The 16,707-nt window shown below is 39.1% G+C and overlaps 1 non-coding gene across 1 annotated transcript; it reads left to right on the top strand.

The window, feature by feature from the left end:
- Nucleotides 1-15,865: 15,865 nt before the first annotated feature.
- On the top strand, nt 15,866-16,029 carry LOC142435214 (U1 spliceosomal RNA). The gene has a single exon (XR_012781318.1). It is a non-coding gene; the product is annotated as a U1 spliceosomal RNA (small nuclear RNA).
- The last annotated feature ends 678 nt before the right edge of the window (nt 16,030-16,707 follow it).

Genomic DNA, 16,707 nt, shown 5'->3' with positions numbered 1-16,707 from the left:
CCCCTGTACTTTTCTCCAATTCAATGACCTCACACACTCTAATTTTACAAATGAACCTTGTGTGTTGTACTGTAGTTTCTAAAGATGACAGCAAAAGTTTCTCTCAGTCCCTGGACTCCAATATGGCATCAGCATTACTCTCATAAAGAGAGTGGTACCATGTCCACTCCTCTAAATTTGTACAACTGACACAATTGTCATGAATAGAAGAAACCATGAAGATGAGAATCATAGAAAATGTTGGTAATGATGCTACAGCAATGCTAGGTCATAAAATGAGAGGAAGATCCCATATGACATGATGGACTGCTCACATTTGGACCCTTGAACTGGCTTGTAATAATTTGACTCCCTGAGTCTGACGTGCTTTGAAGAAGCCCAGGTTGCATGAAGAGGTCACCTGCAGATGCTTCTCTGCATAGACCAGCTGCGATCATCAACTGACCACTCTGTTAGTGAGTCAACCAACTATGATGTTTAGTCCAGTCAAGCTGTCAGATGACTTCAGCTCCATGAAAGATCCATAGTGAAAATTACTCTTCTGAGTCCTTCCAGAATTCCCGACCGACGTGTCTGTGAGCAAAACAATACAGTTATTTTAATATCTAGGTCTTAGAATAATTAGTTAATCAGCAATAGTAACTGGAAAATTTGGCTAACTTCTCATCATCCAATGTCATAGAAGTTTTCTCTAATCAATACTACTTCCTTAACAGGGCAACAAACCTTTGAGAGGAGGCATACTTCTGGGAAATATGGAAGAGAAGTATTCAGGCATTCAGAAAGCTAAGTTCCAATAATTATTGTTGGATTCTGTAGATGTAGCAGTGACCACACCGTTTGAAAAATGCAACGTACACAAAATCTTTCCAAAAGCCTGATATTTACAGAATTTCTAGGAGCATTTGCTGACAGGCAGTTCCCAACACATGGTTGCTGTGATCTTGCTGAATTGCCCAATTCCTGTTTCTTCCTTGGTATTTCCTAATTATGCAGATTAAGCAAAACTATGGATGGAACATAGATTCAGTGGGTTCATCAAGGGAATAACATAAAAATGATGCTTAACAATGCAGGAAAACTATAAAGTCCAAAGGTTTTCATTTATGTAAATCACTGCTATCTATGGGTGAATGTGGAAAAAAAGTCAACAATTGCACAACTTTCAAACTTCAACACTTTGCGTTTAGCAAATTTTATTGGAAAATAAATCTTTAAAGTTCTTTTCAGAAATTTTTCTAATGTTTTCCTCAGATAGGCAACCAGAAAAGGGTTGATATCATTGAAACCGCGCTACCTCTAGTCCTTATAGCATATGCTGTGAGATGTATTCCCGATTTATTATATTACCCATGTAACTGATTTCCTCTCCCTGCATAAGTAACACTGTCAGTGGTTAAAATTCTCAACTGCTAGATAAAAGACCAACAGTTCAAACCCATCAGCCACTCCATGGGAGAAAGGTAAGGCTCTCTGCTCCAATAAAAACCTACAGTCTTGGTAACCAGTAGGAACAGTTCTACACTGCCTTACGGGGTCACTATGAGTCAAACTCAACTCAGCACTTTGTGTATCTGCTCTTATGCCCCCTGTAGGCTTTTCTCAAGACAGAAGCCAGAATGAGCTTGTTAATATAAGTCTGATTCTATTTTCTGATTAGATCAAAGTTTCATCAATTTTTGTCTGTGTTGTCTGCTCTTATATTTATGCTTGGCCCATAGTAGACCCCAATAGATGCATATCTTTGTTGTTGTTCAGAATATATAACACAAAATATAGATGTGCTAAGTTAGTGTTATGTAATTTACCTCTTGGTTGTAATATCCAATGCAATGACTACACAGAACTCTAAGGCAGATTTTTTTTAATTAAAAGCTTTATTAAGAAAGCTAACAAGCTGTAATGCCAGTGAGGGTTGCTCAGGATTGACTTAGTAGAACATAATACAAAGTTCTGTCAAGTCTACAAATGCCCAAAAGGCATACTACTCTGCTATAAGCCTCAACCTGAAGGTATCCAACTTAAGCTCCATGGGTCAGCAAACCCAGCTTCCTGAAATAAGTGGACAAGGTCACGCCACTCCAGTAAGCTTCAACCCAATGACACTCAGCTCCACTTCCATGGGTCAACAAGTCCAACTCCCCAATTAATTACCCAGCGGCAACCCACTCCGATAGTCAGTCTCCTGTACAATATCAGTCATCTTTAATTGCTCCACAGGCTGGGAAAGTCCATTGCTTTGTTCTATGCTCTGGCTCCTAGTTCTGCTGCTGCTCTTCTGATGTTGCTGTCATCTGTATCCAGGAGGTTCACTGCACAGGGATCTCACTCGACTCCTGGACCTGGCTGGTAATGAGATCTCTCAGAGGGCTCATAATGCTTCTCAGAGGGCTCATTTTATACACAGCAGGATGGCACCCTAGGGAATCCTGTTTGCAGTTACACATAGATGAATCTGGTCAGTACCTCCCCTAGCCTTCTTTTATGCCGGGAAAGGTAATTTGGTGAGAGTCAGAGACTTTGTCTAGAAGAGCCACATTAAATAATTCACTGTCCCTGCAATAGACACCAAGTCAACAGTTTCTACATATACAATTACTGACATTTGTTAAATTCCTTGACTTGTGCAACCATTCTTACCGTTCTTTTCTGAGTTGTTCCTCTCTTATCACCATAGACTCTCAACCCCCTAATTTTCCTATCTAGCCTTTGAGTTACTGTTGTCATTTTAATCTTACAGAGCTACTTCTAAAAGACCAGTATGCTCATGGTGGACACTTTTTATTCATTGTCTAGGTTTTGAATGCATATGAGGCAATTGAAAATATCCCGGCTTGGGTCTGGCCTGATTTATCTTCAAGGTGACATCTTTGTTTTCAACACTATAAAGAAGTCTTTTTCATTAGGTTTACCCAATGCAAGAGAAAGTCATTGTCTGACATCATGACTGCCGCTTTTATGAGCATTGATTGTGGATTCAAGTAAAATTATAAAGAAGCAGTTATTTGAAAAGAAGGGATACTGCGTGGTTTGAAATCAGGAAAGGCATGTACTAGGGTTGTAACCTTTCACCACTCTTATGAAATCTGTGTGCTGAGCAAAATACTTTGGGAAGCTGATATTTAAGAGGAAGAAGGTGACATCGGGATTGGAGGAAAACTTACTACCTACCTACAATACGCAAATAGCAAAACCAAATCTAGCATTGTCGTCTTGGAAAAGTTATTTAGGCTTCCTAAACCTCATTTCTCTCATTAAAAATTGATGATAATAATCCAATCTGTCTCAGAGAAGAGTTAAGATAATGTCTACAAAATGTTTAACTCAGCATCCAGCTCTAAATAAATGTTAAAATTTCCCCCAAATCATTACTACTCTGCATGAAGTTACTGAATGAAGTGGATTCCCACTACCTTGTTTATCACATAAGCTCCTTGTACTTTCCTATTTTCAGAATTGGATCTCCTTTGAAAAGAATCGTGGATATATGTGTGTGTGTGTGACGAATACCTGATGTGTTATTTTACAAGGTTAAATGTTTTCGTACTTTCTTAGTGTGACAAATGCTATTCTAAGGTGAAACATATAAAGCAATAAATATTTAAATTGACTTATTTTCTTGCTGATGCATGAAACAATAAAATTCATCCTTTTTAAAGACTATCAAATTCTGCAGTAGCAAAAGCAGGCAGAAAAGTAAAAATGTGTGATGGAAAGAAAGCCACATTGGGGAGAAGATCTGCATAGAGAGGATAAACTGGCGCTACATTCATAAGGAGTGAGTGTGCCGTGAGGGGAGATCTGGACTCAATAGTTATCCATCATTTCAGTACTACAGACTCTTTCCACAATTTCTCCTTAGTTTGCCAAGCTCTCGGGTCTTGTGGAGTTGGGGGTGGGGGTGGGATAATGTACAATTGTCTGATTTTTTGTTGTTGTTAGCTGAGCTGCATCTAAAAAAACTAATTTAAAATTGGTTTCATATTGGCTAGAAGTTTCATGATAGAAACTAAAGCAACAACAGCAGCAAAAAACCCCAGGGCCATCGAGTTGCTTCTCACCCATAGTGAACCTGTGGGTTTCTGAGCCTGTAACTCATTTACACAAGTGCAAAGCTTCATCTTTCTCCTGCAGAGCAGCTGGTGGTTTGGAGCTGCAGACCTTTTGATTGAGCTGCATCTGAAAAGACTGAGAGATAAAATTGGTTTATTATTGACTAGAAGGCACACAAATAAAACTTCTAAACGCTCAATTGAGTCGATGCAGACTCATAGCGACCCTACAGGGTCTGGTAGAAGAGCCTCCAGGATTTATGGGAATAGAAATCCCTGTCTATCTCTGATGGAGAGACTGGTGGTTTTGAACTGCTGGCCCTGAAATCAAACAAACAAACAAACAAAAAACACTCATTCTTTTGCATCTTGATTATCTTTCCGCTAAGATGTTCCAGAAAGTCATTAAGGTATCTTCCTATTTGATATACAGACAGATGGGTCATGCATTGTGTTAGTCTGGGTACTTTAGAGAAATAAATCCACAGAAACTCATGTATAAGAGTTCTTTATAAAAGTTAAGAGCACATCAAGAAAACATCCCAACCGAGTGCTGCCCAAGCCCACAAGTCCAACATTAACCCATATGTCTGACACCCATCCACAAAGTCCTCCTCCATCTCATAAAACACACACTATGATGCCGACTGCAGGAGGAAAGCTGAGTCACTGAATGTGTAAGCATCTCAGTGCTGGCAGGGATTTCCACACGGCTGCTCCAGCACCCAGGGCTGCTTCGGGATAGGTCCATGTGACTTCTCCTTGGAGATGTCTTGCAGGAAGTGAGCCTTGCCAGCTGAAGGAGGGAACTGGCTACGCAGCTGCACCCTGGTCTGACCATCACAAAGGAAGAGACCTGAGAACTCGAAAGGCAAGGCTCACCAAGCCATTTATCTCTGCCCTTCAATTAACTCCACATGTGTTTATCGGTACAATAAACTAACTACCTCATGCACATTTATTTGAAGCTCGCAATTAGAATCTCTCCAGGTCACCAGTACTCAGTATAATGTATTATTATTCAGTTAGTAGAATACCTGTGGTAACACAATGTTTTGGAGCTTGTCCACTAACTGAAAGATCAGCGGTTTGACGCCACCAGCAGCTCCATGAGAGATAGATGTGGCAGTGTGCTCCTGTAAATATTCAACTAAGAAAACTGAACTCACTGCTGTCCAGTCAACTCTGACTCACAGTGACCCTATATGGGACAGGGTATAATGGAGACTCTGTTTTTTGTTTTTTTTTAATGTTTATTTTAAGTTTGATTTACTCCTGAGTCATAAATGTTTGCTTCTTAATTCTTCTGGGATATAGTTTTCTTCTGTGTAACCTCCTCTTCTGGTTTAGGAACAAATATTTGTTCCTTTTCAGTGAGGATCATTTAAATATGGCAGGGGGCACTCAGGTATGGCTTGATCTGACTATGAGCTCTGTAAACCCAACAGTACCTCTTGAGGTCTTTGTTCACCTGATTGTGCTCAACGACCCGAGAATCTACATCAAAACCCTTGAGTTCAGCATTACTCTGCATTTTTAAACATGTGCAGCAAAACTTCAGCACTCTTTTGGGGACACTGATCCTACATCAAACCCCACTGTTTGGCCTGGGGACACCTACCAACTCCATCATTGTAATGTTGGAGGGGCACACACTGCTGCTACAAAGTGACATCTTTCAAATATTTGGTGGCTTTATGGATATGCACATCCTTCATGGCCTGGCCTGTTTCACATGGACCCAAAGATTGGACATGATTGATTTGCATGATTTAGTGGGGTTTTCTGGGTCAAGTGAGGAGTGAACCATTTTGGCAGATGGCCTCAGGCCGCTACCGGAAGAGGTCAACATTGTAATTCTTTATGAGAATAGAAAATCTCCTCTTTCTCTCGTGGAGCAGGTTGGTGGTTGTGAACTGATGACTTTATAAGTAGCAGCCCCATGCATAACCACTACACCACCAGGGCTCCCTTATAGGGCAGTTACATCCTATTCTCTAGGTTTGGAATGGACTCCATGGCAACAGATTTGAGGTTCTTCTGTTTTGTATTCAGATGGGAATATCTGAATTTTTGTGTAAAGACTATTTGGATTTTAAACTTTCCATTAGGCATATGAAATCAGAGTTTGGACATAGAACACTATAGGCCACAGAGGAGACAAGTAAATAAGTATATATAAATGATGAGTGTAAATGCATCCAAAAGATTGGGTCATCTATAAAAAGGATCCTGAGGAGACGTCTATGGACTAGAACATCATGACACTCTAATCTGCTCTTGTTACCAGATAAATGTCACAGACAAGCTGAAATATTTACCTCATCTCAATGTTTATTTTTAAATCAGAGGTCTATTATGCCTTGTAATGGCTTTATTTCATTTACAAAATTATAGCATGCAAATAAAATAAGACAATTGATTTGTACAATCTGACCCTGGTTTCCAGTATGGAGTAAGCATTCAAGTCAAAGCAAGCTGTGACCTATGAGGCTGGATAGAGGGATAATACTGGAATGAGACTCTACTATTTCTAGTGAACTTTAATAGTATGGGAACCATGCTTTGCTGTGGCTAATATCAAATATAATTCAAAGAACAGATTGATTTCTTAGAGACAATATTTTTAATGTACTCTCCATTTTATATAATTTCCTTTTCCATAAAATATTTGGGAATAGAAAGATACATTGCATCTCAGTAGTACATGCACCTAAGGAACACCCTAAATGAGATGGATCGACACAGTGGCTATAGCAATGGGCTCAAATGTAACACCAATTGTGAGGATAGCAGAGGGCCAGGTAATGTCTTATTCTTTTGTGCATAGGGTCGTAATGACAACTCTCAGAGTTGACTCAAGAGCACGTAATAACAGCAATAAAAACATACATACCTGGCACTGTGAGTTGGCATTGGGCTACTAACCAAATGGCCAGCAGTTCAAAACCACCAGTTGCTCCACAGAAGAAAGATGAGCTGTCTACTCTTGTAAAGATTTACAGTCTTAGAAACTCTACATAGGTCCCCTATGAGTCAGAATTTACTGGGTAGCAGTGGATTTAGTTTGCTTTTATATGTAATTGTCTAGTCATAGAATGCATATATTATCATAGTTTTGTTTTTTAATGTGTAAAGTCATAAGATTTCATGTAAAAGCTACAACCCAAAGCAAATATATCTATTTATCCATTAGGGTTATGTGTGACTGCATATAAATGACAAATACAATCATCATCACCATTTGAAGCATAATAAAAGTGTCTTTCTATTTCATATTAAAAGATCCCGAGATAGGGAAGCAGGGAAAGTATGATTGTAACCACCGTAGTTCCTTCGGTCTTTCTGCTATATTATTATTAGTATATGGTTTTTCTTTTATAAGTCATCTCATGCTAGAACTCTTACTATGAAGGTTATAGTCTTTGTAGAAACAAGGGATCAATTAGAGCAGGACAAAAGGTCAACCCTTTTAAGCTACTTTCATTGCAGTCCCACAAAATATTTCTAATTCTAATTGGTCAGATCTCAATTATATGGTCATATATAGATCAAGGCATCTGAAAAATATGTTTTTAACTGGGTGTATTGCTTCTCTAAGGTCCTTTGGTGGTGCAATTTGAACTCAACTGAGGAACCCTGGTGGCACTGTGGATTAGAGGGCTACTAACTAATTGGTGTTTCAAACCCACCAGCGGCTCCACAGGAGATTTACGAGGCTTTCTTCTTCCAAAAAGATGTACAGTCATGGAAATTGTATATAGCGGTGCCGTGAGTCAGAATCGACGTGGGGACAGTGACTTTGACTAGCTTAGATGTTAGTGGTTTGAACCTAATCCAAAGAAAAGCCTGATGGTCTGTTTCCAAAGAGATAACAGCCAAGAAGCCTCCTGGAGCAGTTAAACTCCAGCACAAGGGTTCTCTATGAGTCAACATCGATACATTAAAAACAGATTATTGCCACTCTGCATAAACCAGGTTCTATTCCTAAGGAGAAAAGGAAGAAGCCACTACTTCTCATACTTACCAACTTGTCATGCTGTGGTGGCTTGCATCTCTTAGGATGCTGGAAGTTATGCCACTGGTATTCGAAATCCAAGGAGATCACCCATATGGACAGATTTCAGTGGAGCTTCCAGACTAAGACAGACTACTAAGAAGGAAGAGGCAGTCAAATTTCTGAAAAAAATTAGTCACTGAAAACCTTATAAACAGGAGCAGAATATTGTCAAAGTGCCAGAAAATGAGCCTCTCAGGTCAGAAGATACTCAAAGTAGGACTGGTCAAGAGCTGTTTCCTCAAAGTAGAATCCACCTTAATTAGAGTTGAAGCAAAGATTTGGGAATCTTCATTTGCTGATGTAGCATGACTCAAAATGAGAAGAAAAGCTGCAAACATCCATTCAACGATTGTGGGGAGGGTGTAGGACCAGGCAGTGTTTCCTTCTGATGATATGAGTCAGAATTGATTCAATACTACATAACAGCAGCAAAAGAAAATGGGATACAATTTTAGGGTACATATCAGTCTTTTCCAAGACCTTCTAAGATTTGTACAATGTATTTCCTTAGAAAGGGAATTCAATTTGAATATAGAGATAGACCTCACCATGATCTTTAGCTTGCTTTTTCTTTTAGTTTAAAATTTATAGATGCTAAACTCATCTTGCTTGTATTGAGTCGGTGTCATATATCCCTACCTTATCTCCTAGAAAATATCTAGCAAAAGATCATTCATATGGATGATGGACACAGGTTAGTACTGGACAGTATCCCTGGGAAAAGCAATGCTGACATTTTAGAATTCACAATGTAAGGGAAAATGTTGATTTTTCCAGACTGAACCTTATCAATTCCCTTTTATGAATTGGTTTGCAGATGCTTCTCGTCCTCCTAAAAAATTCATTCATCAATGGTCCTTTTAAGGGTCAACTCCTGAACCAACCATACTATTCAAGTTATGATTTGACCTAGATACTTCTGTAGAGGAGGTTGGTAAGTTGTTTTGGCTGCACAGTAACTTAATTCTATCCTCTGCTCAAAGAATTTCTCCTTTCTGAGATCTAATGGTGAGAAGAGCCCACCTCCTGCTATCTGAAATGAAAACAAATGAAACCCATTACCTTGAGTTGATTCTGACTCCAGGCAACCTCACAGGTTTCAAAGTAGAAAAATATTCTGTAGAAATTTCAGTGACTGTAGTTTATTTTTTTTTGGTATTTTAATTTTTTAATTAAATATTTTTATTGGGGGCTCTCACACCTGTCATCACAATCCATACATTCATCCATTGTGTTAAGTGCATTTGTACATTTGTTGCCATCATAATTTTCAAAGCATTTTCTTTATACTTGAGCCTTTCATATCAACTCCTGATTTTTTCTCGCCCTCCCTCATGAACCCTAGATAAATTATAAATTATTATTTTCATATCTATATCTTCAGCTTTCTCCCTTCACCCACTCTTCTGTTGTTTGTCCCCCTGGGAGGAAGGGGATTATATGTCAATCCTTGTGATGTAATCCCTTTTTGCTCCCACCTTCCCCTTACCTTCTTGGTATCTTTAGTCTCATTTTTGGTCCTGAGCTTCCCTGTGTTTCCAGCTCTTATCTGTAGCACTGTACATTTTCTGGTCTAGTCAGACTTGTAAGGTAGAATTGAGGTCATGGTAGTGGGTGGAGGGGAGGAAGCATTAAAGAACTACAGGAAGTTGTATGTTCCATCGGTACTATGCTGCACCCTTACTGGCTCATCTTGTCTTTGTGACCCTTCTGTAAGGGGATGTCCAATTGTCTGCAGATGGGCTTTGGGTCTCCACTCTGCACACACACCCCATTCACATTGGTATGGTTATGTTGTGGGTTTTAGATGCCTGATACCTGATCCCATCAAGACCTCGTGATCACACAGACTGGTGTGCTTCTTCCATGTGGGCTTTGTTGCTTCTCAGCTAGATGGCCACTTATTTATCTTCAAACCTTTAATACCCCAGGTGCTATATCTTTTGATAGCCAGGTACCATCAGCTTTCTTCACCACATTTGCTTATGCACCCATTGTGTCTTCAGCAAAAGTGTCAGAAAGGTGAGCATCACAGAATGCCAGATTATTAGAAAAAAGTGTTCTTGCATTGAGGGAGTACTTGAGTCGAGGCCCAATGTCCATTTGCTACCTTAATACCTAACACAATTATAAGTACATAGATCTATTTCCCTATCATTATATGTATTTACATATGTGCATGCATGTATTTAGACCTCTATACATGCCCTTTGCCTCCTAGCTCTGTCTTCTGGTTCCTTTTACTTTCCTCTTGTTCCACTATCATGTTCAGCCTTCATTCAGGTTTTAGTAATTCCTCTATGTTACATTGCTCTTGATTAATCCCACTAGGCACCCTATGCTCTTCTCTCCATCGATTTTTGTTCACTTGTTCCTTTATCCCTGGGTTGGTTGAGCCCCCATCCTTTCTCCCACCTCCCCTTCGCCCCTGTCCCCCTGGAACCATCGGTCCCATTGTTTTCTTCTCCAAATTGTTTATCCCGCCTATCTTATCTTGATAGACATGTAGACTGTAAGCACAAAAACAAGCAAAGCAAAACAAAGCAACAAAGGAAGACAAAACCACCACCAACAACAAAACCTTATGACAGCAGATCCACAAGCTGCTATTCTGTGGTTGTTTGGTAGATCCAAAATTTTGGTTAGTAGTCAAAAGCAAACCATTTGCTCCTTCCTGGTAAAATTGTACATCCAGAGTTTTCCCAATATCCCTTGAATCTATGTTATAAATACATGGCTGCTTTCTAATATATGTGCTCACCAGTTCAATCAGCCTCTGAATTGAAGCCAACCATGCACAAAATCCTAGGCTGTGGAGTTTTCTCTTGGGTTGAAGGTATAGTCGTGTTAAGATCAAGTTCATTGGGCAGAAAAGATAGGATCCTAGTGTCAGCATGTAAGTTCCAATATTGTGGTAGTTATAACACAAAATGCATTATCTACTTCACAGTGGTTGTGGCAAATAAGTCCTCAGTAAGTGTATGGAATAATTTAGGTGAGTATTCCTGTCCTTTAGCACCAAAGCTCAACTATCCAGCCCTCCAGGATTTCTTTTTGTTTTTTAACATTTTAGTAGGGGCTGATACAACTCTTATCACAATCCATACATATACATACATCAATTGTATAAAGCACATCTGTACATTCTTTGCCCTAATCATTTTTGAAGCATTTGCTCTCCACTTAAGCCCTTTGCATCAAGTCCTCTTTTTTACCCCTCCCTCCCCGCTCCCCCTTCCCTCATGAGCCCTTGATAATTTATAGATTATTTTTTGTCGTATCTTGCCCTATCCGGTGTCTCCCTTCACCCCCTTTTCTGTTGTCCGTCCTCCAGGGAGGAGGTCACATGTAGATCCTTGTAGTCAGTTCTCCGTTTCCAATCCACTCACCCTCTACTTTCCCAGTATCGCCCCTCACACCGCTGGTCCTGAAGGTATCATCCGCCCTGGATTCCCTGTGCCTCCAGCTCCTATATGCACCAGTGTACAACCTCTGCTCTATCCAGACTTGCAAGGTAGAATTCGGATCATGGTAGTGGGGGGGGGGGGCAGGAAGCATTTAGGAACTGGAGGAAAGCTGTATTCTTCATCGGTGCTACATCGCACCCTGACTGACTCATCTCCTCCCCTAGACCCCTCTGTGAGGGGATCTCCAGTGGCGGACAAATGGGCCTTGAGTCTCCACTCTGCACTTCCCCCTTCATTCACTATGGTGAGATTTTTTTTTTTGATGATGCCTTAGACCTTATCCCTTTTCTCAATTTCCTTTCAATAAATATCTTCTATATTCAAATCTGCCAACATTGTTTTCAAACAAACACAAACTCCAATATCATGTGTTCAGAGTTTGTATTTTCTCCTAATTTATGTTGTTCTAAACCTCAATTTGAAAATAATTTTTCCTCAATGGAAAAAAATAGAAATATAATAGATTGGAATTGTTTTTGCTTTCTCTATATCATCTGTTATGTGCCAACTAATATTCCTATAATTTGCTGTATATATTTGCTCATAAAATAATGAGAGAGAGATTGTGTCTTGTGTTTTCGTGTTTACTTAATGAACCTCAACTTTTCTGTCTTCCCGATGCCATTCTTAGGGATTCATTCTACTCCATATATTGATATTGACTTAGTTCCTTCCATCTTGTTTCTGTTTTCAACAAATATTTTTTACTCATAAAATTCCCTGTGCAACTACATTGGATCCTTTGTGGCTCTGTATTAAGTGGGAACCCAATTTAACCTGTTGCTGCTGTTGGGGGCCATTGAGTTGGAATAGCACATAGAAAACAGCACAGAATGCTTCCCAGTCCTGTACCAGCCTCACAATTACTATGTTTTGACCACTGTATCAATTCATTCCCCAGTCATATTTTGAGTGCCTTCTATTTTGAGTGGCTCATCTTCCGGCACAATGTTGTGCTGTTTTTATAAGATTTTCAGTCGCTAACCCCTCAGAAGTGGACCACCTATCTTCCTTCCTAATTAGTTCTTAGTCTGGGAGCTCCTCTGAAATATGTACACCATGTGTGATCCTTTCAGTATTTGAAATACTGGTAGCCTAGCATCACAACAGGTAACCCATCACAGTATGCCAAGTTGACATACAAGTGGGGCAACTCAACCTAGGCTTCTCCCAAATGGAATTTAGATGCTCACAAACAAATGAGACAGGCATGGCTGGAAACAAGTATTCCAATAAAAATACTAGGAAGTCTTTCCTCTTCTCTTCTCTTCCATTCTTCCCTTCCATGATCTTTAGCTTAATTTTTTTTTAGTTTTGAATTTATAGTTGTTAAACTCATCTTGATTGTATTGAATCAGTGCCATACATCCCTACCTTATCTCCTAGAAAATATCTAGCAAAAAATCAAGAAGGCAGGATTGGTATAGATGATGGACACAGAGTTTGTATTCGACAGTATCCCTGGGAAAAGCAATGCTGATGTTTTGGGATTCACAATGTGAATTTCCTGCCCTCCCCACCTCTTCCCCTTCCCCTTCCGCATCTCCTCCCCCTTCCCTCTTCTGCTTCCTTATCCTCTTTCTTTCCCCCCCTTCCTCCCTCTCTCCTGAGATTGGAGTTATCCTCAGGCAGGCTCTTTCTTGTGATGACAAAGTAGGTACCAACTGACAGTGGACCTAGACTTAAATTCTAGGGCTCAACAACCCTAATAAAAATAGAGTACTTATTTCAAGATTCTGGCTCTTAATGGTCTGGTTTGAGTCGCATGCATTTCCATCCCAGAACCCATCTGATTGCCCAGATTTTGATCACATGTATATAAGCCCCAGATCAAATGACATGTTCTGGAGAGGAGTGCCTCCCCAGTGGAAATTGAGATGTGGATGCCAAATCAAGGAGCACTGAAGGCTGGACCAGGAAATCAGCACCAACTTCTTGGCATCTCTAACACACAGTTTAATAGTTTGCCTGGCAAACAGTATATTATTGCCTTTCCTGTGAGGTTTTTTGAAATTACTGACTCCCAAACACATACCACAGTCAGACATATCCACAGTCTTAGTCTCCTTAGGTCAAGTATTTCTTTATTATTACAATTTCTAAATTAATCTGGGAGTATTTTTCAGATTCACAACTCTTTTACAATAGTTATATGACAACCCTGTTCTCCATTTACATTTGAATATTTGAAAGAAGTAAAAAGCTGTATTAAGAAGCAGATCTCTATTTCAATTTCTCATAGAAACCAGACCTATCAGATCCAGTAAAGTCAGGTGAACTCTTGAATCTATTGCCTAGAAATATTTTTTTAAGTTTGAACTGAAACAACCTCATTAAGTCATTTTAAAACTAAAAAAACAGTTTAGCTTGATTAATAAAGAATGTTAGCCTTGTACACTTTCCTAAAGAGTTATCAATCTGAATTCAAGTGGACATTTGTAACGAGAAAACATTGATGAGAATTTTAAGGAGCAGAGATTGTGACAATAGTGACACTGTGAAATATACAGTCTTTGTCATTAAAACTTCACAAGTATAAACTATTGCATGAGTATATGCTTTTTCGCCAAAACAAAAAAATATTTTTAAACCAAAGTTTGCTTTGTTATTCTCAAGCTCCATGGACATTAGATCATTTTATCATATGTCTCATCTTCAGTAGAATGAGTTTTCTTCAAGTTTCTGATGGTGAAAATTCTGTCTCATTTCTGACACAGTTGTTCTGCCATGAAAAGCTGATTGAATCTCATTGAAGGTAAAAGACTCTTGCAATCTAAGACTCTTTATCTCTTCCATGTTTTATCTATTTTTCCCTACCAGGAAAGAAACATTGTCAGAGATTTAAGTCTAGAATTTGCCACACACTACCATGTGATCTCAGGCCAATCTTCTTAATTTTTTTTAGATCTCAAACTTTCTATTTAGAGAGTGACATAAATTGTAAATAATAGACTATGAATTCCAGGCTCCATTTATTAAAAACACTTCTGGGTGCAAGTGACAATAATCTTGATCAAGTAAATTTGAGCAATATATGCTGACAATTTGTTGAATTACAAAACCAAGCAAAAGGCAGAGATAGCTGGAAATTGGGACTTGAGTATTTCTAAGTTAGTATTAGTTTATTTCTATTTTTCTTCCAAACATTCAGCAACAAGACTGTCCACAGAGCCAGCCACAGGTTCACAGTGTTCCCCATCAAAGAATAACTGAGACCAACACCATTAATTCAATTTAATACATTTATTGCCATGGTAACACAATGACTAAGTGCTCAGCTGCTAGTTGAAATATGAGTGATTGAAACTCACCAATAATTCCTCAGGAGAAATGACCTGATGCTACGGTCCCATAAATATTACAGATACGATATTCTATGGGTAGTTCTCTTCTGTCTTATAAGGTCAATACAAGCCAGAATGGACTTACCAATAAGCAACAATATTTAACCAGTGCTATTCAAGATGTTAGGAATAACATCAGAGAACAAAAGAAAATATACTTGTTCTTTATGGCATACCCATTGCAAGAGCTACAAATATAAAACTCTAAGGAGGCACATTGATTAACTCTATGTGGCCCATGTACTTACTCTTGGGTCAAGCAGTGATGGTCAGGTGAGTGGTGTCTGTGGACAGGTTAAAGTGGCTCTAGTGTGTATACAGACACATATGGTATCGAAGGGTCTTCTAATGAAAGCTGGTAGCATAGTGGTTATGAGTTGGACTGCTAACCACAGGGTCAACCATTTGAAACCACCAGCTGCACTTTGGGAGCGAGGCTTTCTATTCCCATAGAGTTATAAAGTGTCTCAGAAACCCACAGAAATCCTATCCTATAGGAGTGCTATGAGTTGGAATCAACTCCGTGGCAGTGAATTTGGTTTGAGAAGGAAAGTCTTAGACATGTCAACAGGAGGGACCGGTTCCTGGAGTAGATATCATACTTGGTAAGATAGAGGGTCAGTGAAAAAGAGGACGGCCTTCGACAAGATGGATGACACAATGACTGGAACAGTCTGTGATGGATCTACTTATCCACTTGCCCCAATGCTAGGCTAGTCATTTTCATTCAGAAATACTTTCTAATAAGTGGGCAATAAGGACCCACCATGAGAATAAATGAAGAACTATACAATTAAAATAATAACAGCCACATTGGAATAGTTGTGAACTTTTGTAAAGGGCTTACACATGGTAGCATGTTCGAGGTAGGGGGAGTCCTCTGGGAATATATTCTTTTTTTTTTTTTAACCACATGGAAAGTGATAAAAAATATTTTGAATCATACTTACCTGGCAGGGGAGACACCATGATCATGAAGGTGGTTTTCCCAGGGCGAGGCTCACCCATTGCACTTGGGGTGTGCTGACCCCTGCGATTTCCCCAAATGCGGGAAACTCGACTGCAAAATTTGTGGTAGTGGGGGACTGCGTTCGCGCTCTCCCCTGATTTTGCAAAAAAAAATATTTTGAATCTTTAGTATTTCTGTAATAGGTTAGTTTTTCCTTTTTTGGATTGTTTGTTTGCTTGTTTTGTTTTCCAGCTACATGTTTATTTAAGCCTAATTTCCACGGAAATTCATTGACATAAAAGTGCCTGATGTGGCAAATGTTTTGAGAATGATGATGGCAACAAATATACATATGATCTTGACACAATGGATGTATGTATGGATTGTGATAAGAATTGTATGAGCCCCCAATAAAATGATTAAATAAATAAAGGGAAAAAAAGGTGCCTGATGTGGGCAATATTCCAAGGTATTGTAGGTAGCAGAATTTAAACTAATGGACTCAGAAAGAGCCACTTCTCTTGTTCTGGAACCTATCACTACCAAGGAGTTGAAAGTAGCAGGCATTTTGGCCTACTGTGAAAGTTTTGCATGTGAGTGTTCCAGATGGAACTGAGGTGAATTGATATAGGAGAAACTGCATTTATAACTGAGGGATTGTGTAGGACAATGTTGGAAAGAAAAAGCTAAAGGCTTAATGAAATCTTTTAAATGCTCTTTGATTTCTAATTATAACTTTTGGGGAAAATGTCAGTGTCAAATTATATTTGACTAATTTTAGTAGGTTTTAATCACAAAATGGCCCCAAAGATAAATTCTGTTGTGATATAATTAT

This window comes from Tenrec ecaudatus, chromosome X (genome assembly GCF_050624435.1).
Source record: "Tenrec ecaudatus isolate mTenEca1 chromosome X, mTenEca1.hap1, whole genome shotgun sequence".
In the NCBI taxonomy this organism is placed as follows: Eukaryota; Metazoa; Chordata; class Mammalia; order Afrosoricida; family Tenrecidae; genus Tenrec; species Tenrec ecaudatus.
Note: the sequence above shows the minus strand (reverse complement) of the source record. Positions and strands in the feature narration are given on the sequence as shown.